The sequence below is a fragment of the Chenopodium album genome, chromosome 16 (assembly GCF_948465745.1).
Source record: "Chenopodium album chromosome 16, dcCheAlbu1.1, whole genome shotgun sequence".
In the NCBI taxonomy this organism is placed as follows: domain Eukaryota; kingdom Viridiplantae; phylum Streptophyta; class Magnoliopsida; order Caryophyllales; family Amaranthaceae; genus Chenopodium; species Chenopodium album.
Window position 1 is genome coordinate 34,646,627 of NC_137849.1, and position 10,264 is coordinate 34,656,890.

Here is a 10,264-nt window from a genome sequence, read left to right on the forward strand (position 1 = left end):
ATATTCAACCAACATAGATTAAACAGGTTTAGGGTAAACTTATTGATTGTATGTTAGTCAGAAAGCGCACATGAATACGAGAAGAATAAAGTAGAGGCCTATTATTAGGTCAGGTTCAATCTTTTTTAGGTTGGATTTGTACCTTCATTCCCGAACTTCCAATCATGGTTCCAGACCTATTGGAGTTAACGATATCGTGGATCGCTACGGGGTGTAACCTTCACCCTGTGAACGTTTTACAAGTTCCTAAAAGTTGTTGGCGACTCTTTTCCCCTAGCTTCCTTCCCTTTGGACGCCACCATGCTTAAGTGTATGATCATAGTGGGGATCAAGTGTGGGATGCTTGAAATATTCCCTACAATATTGATTTATTTTATATAAATAGATTTAATTTATATCAATTTCAATTTTGCTAACATTTCATAGTTCAATTTATCCATAGACACTACAAGAATCAGGTCAAATAGCGACGGATCGGTTCCGACGGACCTGAAAATCCGTCGAAAAAATTGATAATTCAGACGAATTAAAAAATTCCGTTGGAAATTTACGACGGAAAATAAATCCGTCGGAATAATTGGACGTTCTAATGGAATATTCCGTCGAAAAAGGTCAATTCCGACGGAAAAATATTCCGTCGGAAATTTTCGACGAAAAAATCCGTCGAAATTATAATTTTAAAAAAAGAAAAGAAAAGAATTTATATACTCCCTAACCTTAATCCCCTTTCTTCCGCCCCTTTTTTTTCTTCTCCTCATTCCTCTCTTTCTCTCTCCTCCTGGTCCTCCTCATCCCTTCTTCTTTCCTTCCTTCTTTTTCTCTCTCCTCCAGTTCCTCCTCATCTCCTCCTTCTTTCCTTTCTTTTCGGTCCGCCCCTTCTCTCCTCCTTTCCTTTTTTTTTCTTCTTCTATTTCTTCTCTCCTCTTCATTTTCATCTCCTCTTCATTTTCATCTCCTCTTTCTTCTATCACCACCAACACAACATCACTGCCATCACCACCAACAACAACCAACATCGCCGCCATCACCGCCACCAACAACAACACCACAACCATCGTGCAACAACAACGGCAACGCCCAACAACATGAATTGCAAAGCCATTGTGCAAGAATCGTGAACCGATTGTAGATCTAGTTTTAATTTAGGTTAGATTGTAGATCTAGTTAATTTTTTATGTAATTGTAATGTTAATTTATCAATTTTATTAGATAATTGTATTATTATATGTTTCCTTTAATTTTTGTAGTTTAATTATCGTTTTTTTTTTTAATTTTCTTATGAAATTCTTGTTAAATATGTAGATCTAGTGGTTTTGATTTATTTGTGTGGTATTTTTCAATTTTATTGCCTTTATTTTCGTATTTTTAGGTTGATTTTTTATTATTGGGGTAAATTTTCAGTTTTTTTGCTAAGTTTTGTGTTTCGGGGGTTATTGTGTGAGTGTGGTTGTGTCGGTGGTGGTGTTTTTTGGGGTAAATTTTTGGTGTTTTTTGCTAAGTTTTGTCTTTTGGGGGTTCATTGTCGGTGGTGGTGGTGTTTGAAGGTGGGAAAGGGCTGGTGTAAGTGTGGTGGTGTCGGTGTGAGTGTGGTGGTGTCCAGTGGAGTTTGGTTAGGTGGGCTGGTGGTGTGGGTGGTAGCTGGTGGTGGGGGCCGGTGGTGCGAGCTTTTTTTTTTTGTTTTTTTAAAGAAATTTCCGACAAAATTTCCGTACTAGAAACCTCTTCCGACGCATGAAATCCGTCGGAAAAGTGTTCCCGACGGAAATTCCGTCGAAAAAGGTCGATTTTCTTACGAATACTTTTCCGACGACACTTTCCGACGGAATTTTGTCGGAAACACGGTTTCCGACGGGAAACAGGGTTGTAGACACCCATTTGTGTTTCCCCAAAACCAAACTCGGTGATGAATACTCTTCACGTCGAATCATAATCGAATGAAGTGAGAGTGTGGAAAGTCTAGTGTTGCGGTTAGTTTTTTTCTCTCTGTTTTCGAAAACCTATTTTATGAAAATAGCCAATCTAGTTTAGTTTGGTCTATGGCAAGAGTCCAATAATAGTGTAGTTGGATTGGGCTTGAAAAGAGCTTTCCAATAATATATTATAAGCCCAATTCCGATGAATAATGAGGAAGTTATAGACAAATTACTAAACTGGGCCCGGTTTGACCTTTATATGCGGCCCAATGATCTAGAGGAGGGTCTATTATGATTTATCATTCCTAAAGCAATTAGGATTGATTATAGTCTTCTAGAATCTTCTAGAAGGTTCTTTTGAATCCTAATGTGATTAGCATTGATAATTGAGTTTTATTTAGAATAAAAGAAGTGTTTTACCCCTCGTACGCTTAATTTTATCAAAAATATGAAAACGTGTTAAAAAACTGCCTGCGGCGCCGCACCATAGGCTGTCGCTTGGCGACAGGCCTGTCGCGCGGCGACAGAGGCTTGTGTGGCGACATCGTCGAGTTTTATTCTTCTTGAAACTCTGATTCTTTTTTATCATATTCCGGCTGATTTTCGTTATAAATAGCCTCCTTAAACCTCCGTTTTTAATTACCAACTCTCATCAAGAATTTCTTGATACTCTCTCTCTCTCTCTCCCTCTGTCTCTCTTTCTAAACCAACTTTTCACAAACAAAATTCCGCATTCACAAGATCTAGACACACCTAGCCAAATTCGAAATTGCCTTCGCCCTAGACGTGAAAGGTTTGATATTTCTGAGGGTTTGGTCCCAAATCTCTATTTCAATTATTTGATTTAATTCTTTAATTTTATTATTTTCCTTGAATTTACTAACGTGTGTATTTTGTTATTAGAATGAGATACGAGGCATCCAAGTAAGTACTTTAATTGTTTTATTGATATTTGATATAGAAATCATGTTTAGGTTGTTATTTTGATTCCTAGTATCATGTTAGGATGCTTTTCCTAAGCTAGTATCATGTTTAGGGTAATTTCTAATATCAATTATGATTTCTATGATGCTTCCTATTTTCTTTCCTAATATCATGTTAGTATCATGCTAGGGTTAAAGCTTTGATTTTTATTGTTTAGTGACATGCTAGGGTTTGTTATTAATCTTGTTAGTATCATGCCTAGGATCTTGCTATTAATATTATGCTTTATTTTTAACATGATTATTTTAATTATTAATATTATGATTGTCATGATTATTTTAATTATGATTATTATTATGTTGCTTGATTTTGTATTTATTGTTATTACTTGATCACACCTTTTATGCATGTTTAAAGGGAATTTGTACTTGTAATCACGCTTAATAAGATAATTAATAATCTTGTTTAGGGTTAATTTGATTATAATTCAAGTGATCGCCAATAATAGTTTTATTTGTGCATTAATATTCAACCAACATAGATTAAACAGGTTTAGGGTTAATCTATTGATTGCATGTTAGTCAGAAAGTGCACATGAATACGAGAAGAATAAAGTAGAGGCCTATTATTAGGGCAGGTTCAATCTTTTTTAGGTTGGATTTGTACCTTCATTCCCGAACACCAGTCTTGGTTCCAGACCTATTGGAGTTGACGATCTCATGGATCGTTAAGGGGTGTAACCTTCACCCTGTGAACGTTTTACAAGTTCCTAAAACTTGTTGGCGACTCTTTTGCTCTAGCTTCTTTCCCTGTGGACGCCACGCTTAAGTGTATGATCACAGTGGGGTTCAAGTTTGGGGTAATGCTTGAAATATTCCCTACAAGGGTGTTTCCGACGAAATTTTCCATCGGAATTAAGCTGTTTTCTAGTAGTGAGATATAGTAGGTTGGTTGTGAACGAAGTTGGTGATTCCATCGAAATAAATGATATAGTAAAATAATGAATAATTCTTTAGGATTTAAATTTTTAAAAATATTAAAAATTTATCTATTCATATTAAAGATTTTAATATAACGGATAAAATATTACATTTACAATAATTATTTATATTTAAAAAATTCACAATAAATCACAGGAAAAAAAAAATTAAAATTAAACTTTTGCAATTTTTTCGGAAATTATAAAATACAATAAATCAAATAATTAAAAACAATAAATCTAAAAATTAAAACCTTAGATGAAAAAACCATGCATCGCACGGGCTTTCAGCTAGTACATAATAATTGAATCAAATAAAAACATTCCGTAAGCAAATCTACGATTGTTGTTGCAGTCGTACATTCTTCATACTCTCTTTCATATCGCTGTGATTTACAACCTTTTTCGGCGAGGGGATCCATCGATCTATTTTAGCCGTGTAAAAATTTTCCGTCTGATTCGTTAGATTTTTGTCGAAATATTAACCTCTTTTTTTATCACGCACAAAATTTTACCGATAAAAAACTCTATAGCAATCCATGAAATAAAAAAGCAAATCCTCCCTCAAAAGAAAGAAGAAAAACCTAGTCTTTCGAAGGAGTCAAATCCTCCTAAAGAAGAAGAAAAACCCCATTTTTCGAGGGAGAAATGTTCCTCCTAGAAGAGAAAGAGTTATTGTTATAAACCTAATACAAGAGAAAAAGCACACAAAAACAACAATTGGGACTTTTTACCGGTCATAACCGATGGAAGCCCTTTTAAAATTCAATAGTGAGGGCTAGGGTTTTAGAGAGAAAAGAGAGAAGAGAGGAGAGAGAGGCTATATGCTCAATATTAAGTCAATTTTTTTGAGGCATAGTAATTTATTATTTAAAAACTACTCCGTTAAAAATTTATTTTTTAATTTTAGGGTTTGAATTACTTATTACAATAAAATATAGGGTTAAATTTTTTTTAGAAGATTTTGTGTGAGTCCGATTCACGTGAATCCACCACCACTCCACCACTACCGACCCAAAAGAGCTCAAACCCAGACCGGCCCTCCTCCACCCTCCTTAACCTAGAAACGCAGTAACTAACAACCCACCTTCCTCAAATCGCAGCAATTAAACACCACCGTCATCAAACTCTAAACGCTACACCCACCGTCGACGTGCTGCGATTTCGCTACGCTTTGATGGCCACCACAAGCAGTAAGGTTTGGAAGAAGAACATCAAGTGGACGTTTACTCAGCCTATCTCGAGACGACGATACAAACATGTCGGTTGGCATGGATTACACGGTGGTGATGCCACCGACACCAGATAACCATCCAGGTGTTGAGCAAGGAACAGGAAGAACCTCTAACACTTCGGCTTCTGCATCGCCAATAAGTCTATGTTAATGAGAAGCCGATCAGGGAATTTCGACCATAATCGATGACTTTTCGAGACTAAAGGAAAGTATGGGATTGGGACTGCCTGTGGTCGATGAAGAAGCTTAACCTGTGGGTTGTTGAGGAGAGAGAAATAGAGGAAGGAAGGAAGGGTTTTAATACCTGGCCATTATAATATAATTTCTGATATATATATATATATATATATATATATATATATATATATATATATATATATATATATATATATATATATATATATATATATATATATATATATATATATATATATATATATAACCTATTTTCTGATATATATAACTTATTTTCTGACAATTATAATATGGTATCTGATATTTATAATCTAATATCTAACAACTATAATTTAATTTCTGACCATTATAATCTAATATCTGATTGTTATTATCTAATTTCTTATCATTAAGATTTTTTTCCTTAATTTTTTTTTTTTCTGTTTGTATGACCGGGCTCACGTGAGTCCGCTTTACACAAAACTTTTATAATTTTTTTTTATTAAAAGTATTCTTGTAATGTAACGGATTTGATTAGCAAGATTGTTTGTGGTGCAAATATTGACCATTTTGACGATTGTTTGTGGTGCATCAAAAGATTTTAGTAAACACTAAAACAATTCCAAGTAGTTTACACTTCCTTCCTTAAAATATATATATATATATATATATATATATATATATATATATATATATATATATATATATATATATATATATATATATATATATATATATATATATATATATATATATATATAAATGAAAAGTAGCCTACACTTCCTATAAAAATATCCCAATTAGTCTACGCCTCCTTGCTTCAAACAAAAACCCTAACAATTTTTTCTTTGCATTATCCGACGTAAATTCCTTCAAATGTCCATCCTTTCTTTTATTTCTTCTCTTTATAAACAGCAATATCACCAAAAAAAACTAAGGGTGGAAATAGAGAATAAAGAATGGCCGGCAATAGGAATCGATCTTGGGACGACATACTCTTGTGTTGGAGTATGGCAGCTCGGCCGTGTTGAAATCATCATCAATGATAAAGGAAACAGAACGACACCGTCTTGTGTTGCTTTCAATCAAACCCAACGCCTTGTTGGCGAGGCTGCTAAAAATCAGGCTACTGCTAATCCAATTAATACTATTTTTGGTTCGTTTTCTCTATCCTTCAATCTTCATATATTTTTAATTGTGTTTGATATATCATGTTACAATTTAATTTTGCAACGGTTGATTCTCTTAATATGTGCCAATATATGTCAATAGGGTCTATGTTAAATTGAACTAATCAAATACCCAATTAATAAGTTGAAAGTAATATTTACAATTAAAATTTATGTTGATTAATTGAAACTTTTTGTTGTTGTTCAGTTGTTAAAACTAATACTTGTAGTTTTTTTTTTTTTTTTTTTTTTTTTTTTTTTTTTTTTTTTTTTTTTTTTTTAAAGAACACTAATACTTGTATTTGTTGTAAACTGACACTACCTTATAACCACAATTATATCAATATCTTAACGGGTTTTAAAAAAATAAAATAAGCACAATTATATTTTATGGTATATTATTAGTTAATTAAAACTACTTCTAACTTTTACTGATTAATATAAACACACTGCTTGTAATTTTTACGCTGTAAATATACATGTATTTATATCAAATTTAATTTAGATATTTTTAGATTAAAATTATAGGTATATGTTTGCTGATTTTTTTTTTTTTTTTTTTTTTTTTTTTTTTTTTTTTTTTTTTCGTTTTTGGTAAAGATACCACAGTTTTAATATATTTATATACATCTTTGGAAAGTTAATATTGGTCTCCAAAGACTTAATGAGAAGAAAGCATTCGAATAACCTGGTATAATAAACGAAAGTAGTAATACTTGAAAATGCATTATTGAGGAAATGAATGAGATATACTCCGTAAGTCTTTTAAATTTGTCTCCTAAAGCACATTAACTATTTATGTGTCACTTTTTTTGAAAATGTTTACCGTCTGTATTACAAAATTTACAAAATTTGATGTGTCAATTTTTTATAATTGGCTTTTTATTCATTGAAATAAACTACAGATGCAAAGAGGCTTATTGGCAGAAAATTCTCTGATCAAGTAGTGTAGAATGACCTGAAACTCTGGCCTTTTAAGGTTATTTCCCCGTCTGAAGACAGCAAACCTGTTATCGTAGTCACTTATAAAGGCGAAGAAAAGCAATTTACTGCGGAAGAGATCTCTTCAATGGTCCTGATGAAGATGAAACAGACTGCAGAGACCTACCTTGCCTCGGAAGTGAAAAATGTTGTTGTCACTTTCCCTGCTTATTTCAATGATTCCCAACGTCAGGCAACAAAAGATGCCGGTACCATTGCTGGACTCAATGTCATGCGGATTATCAATGAACCAACGGCTGCTGCCATTGCCTATGGTCTTGATAAAATGGGCAATGATAGGAAAGAGACGGCTAAGAACGTGTTAGTTTTTGATCTTGGTGGTGGTACATTTGATGTATCTTTGGTTAGAATTGGTAAACAGGCTTGTGAAGTGAAAGCAGTTAACGGAGACACCCATCTAGGTGGTGAGGATTTTGACAGTAGAATGGTTGATTACTTTGTGTCTAAATTTAAGAGGAAACATAACAAGGACATTAGTGGAGATTGCAGGGCTATTGGGAGGTTAAGATATGCTTGTGAGAGGGCGAAAAGGATGCTCTCATCAGCTACCGAGACTAGTGTTGATGTAGATTGTCTCTATGAGGGTATTGATTTTAATTCGACCATCTCCCGTGCCAGGTTCGAAAAGTTGAACCTGGATTTGTTTAAAAATTGTGTAAATCCTGTTAAGAAATGTTTGGAAGACGCCAAAATGAAAAAGGGTGATGTTGATGATGTTGTTCTAGTTGGTGGGTCAACTAGGATTCCAAAAGTTCAAGAATTGTTGAAAGATTTCTTTAATGGGAAGGAGCTCTGCCAAAGCATTAACCCGGATGAGGCTGTTGCATATGGTGCTGCGATTCAAGCGGCAATCTTGAGCGGTGTACGTGACAATAAAGACTTTACTCTAGTAGACATCACTCCTTTGTCCCTTGGAGTTGAGACTAATAATGGTGGTGAGATGGCCATTTTCATCCCAAGAAATTCAACCATTCCAGTGAAAGTGTCAAACATGATGTGTACTTCAGAGCACAATCAGACAGGGGTGTCATTTAATGTATTCGAAGGTGAAAGTCCCATCGCCTTAGAGAACAACCTGCTAGGTACGTTTGTTCTGTACAATATCCCTGCAGCACAGGCAGGTCACGAAGAATTTGATGTCTGCTTTGAAATCAACAATGACGGTATCCTTACTGTGTCAGCACAACATATAGGAACTGATAACAAAAAACAAATCAGTATTACAAATCACAGTGGTAGGTTATCAAAAAAGAGATTGATCGAATGGTAGACGAGGCTAATAAGTACAAGGCAGAGGACGAGGAGCACAAAAAAGTTGTTAACGCCAAGCTAGCATTACAGAGGTATGCTGAAAGTAAGTGGGACATGGTGGAAGTTTGCTGGAACAAGTTTGGAGAGGAGGATGCTAAAAAGATGAAGGATGCAATTGAGAGGACAATCCACTGGCTCGACTGGAATTTCAATCTCGCTCAGGTTTCTGAATACAATGAAAAGTTGAATGAACTTAAGATTATTCTCGACCCTATAATTGGAGACATGCCTTGACAAAGGCGCTGCTACCATTATTCATTATTACCGTACCCCATTAAGCAGACTTGTCAAGTTTTAACATTATTCATCTATGTTAGAGTAATAACTATGATTATAATTCTATGCATTCTAGACACTTTAATTTGATACTCAATTAGTATGATTGCTCAAATTTAGGATGAAGTTATTCTTTCGTTAGTTTGTTTCATTGATTGTCACTTGTAATTTGTTTGATTGAATTTCATTTGTAAGTGTTTGATTTGGGTTGAAGAACATTAATGAGATAGATAGTATCGTATTTTCTAGGTTTGTACACTATATATTGAGGCCTTGAGGGCATCTCTAATGAATGAAGGCAAGCTTTTCACTGCATATTATTTTACACAAAAGCTTCGTTTTTTCAATTGTCTTGCTTCTAATCCCCTATAACTACGGTATTCTAAGCTATTGCTAGGAATCATAGTCAATTGAATGTTCAGCTTGTGTTAAAATTAGGGGTGTCAATCGGGTTTTCGGTTCAGTTTTGGGTTTGGTATATCGATTTTCGATTTGTAACAGGTTGGAATTATTATCGAGTTAGTTCGGGTCGGTTTTAAATAATTTCGGGTTGGTTCGGTTTGGTTTAATTTTATTACAGTTTTTTTTCGGGTCGGATTCTAATTGGGTCGGGTTATAATTGGTTTGGGTCATAATCGGTTCAGGTTAAATTTGATCGGTTTAAAAACGGGGTTTGTCAGTTTAAAGCGGGTCTTGTGTCAACACATATCGGGTCCTAATCGGGTCAGGTTGTAATCGGTTTAGGTCATAATCGGTTCGAGTTGAACTCAGTCGGTTTGACAATTGATTTTGCCAATTTTAAACGGGTTTCGTTAATGTATATCTTCTAGTATATCCTCAATATTCTTTAATTAGTTATTCCAGTAGATTATACAGAGTATTAATTAGTTGTTTAGTTTTATATCCCTTTTCTGTATAATGATTTTCAGGATCAAATAATAATAACAAATCTAGAGTTAGCTTTTGATTTAGATTTTTAATTTTTTTTTTAATACAATATAGTATTCCATAAGCCATTACTCGTTAGAGGACGATAATATTTTAGCATAAGAGTTTCAATGACATCAAAATTCCAAACCTTTTCAATATAAATACTTTGTAATTCAAATTAAACCTTTTTGTTTTACTATTGATAAAATATACCCAAAAAAAAAAGAAAAAAAAACTCTACGGTCATAACAGGTTACGGACTTACAGATTATAAACGGTTAAGCTATAACCGGTTACGGGTTGTAAACAGTTCGGTCATAACTTATTACGGGTTATAAATGGTTCTATCCTA

General features: G+C 33.9%; 1 pseudogene; it reads left to right on the forward strand.

Annotated features, from left to right (window-relative positions):
* The first annotated feature begins 6,100 nt into the window (after window positions 1-6,100).
* Window positions 6,101-8,940, forward strand: LOC145584126 (heat shock 70 kDa protein 18 pseudogene; annotated as a pseudogene).
* The last annotated feature ends 1,324 nt before the right edge of the window (window positions 8,941-10,264 follow it).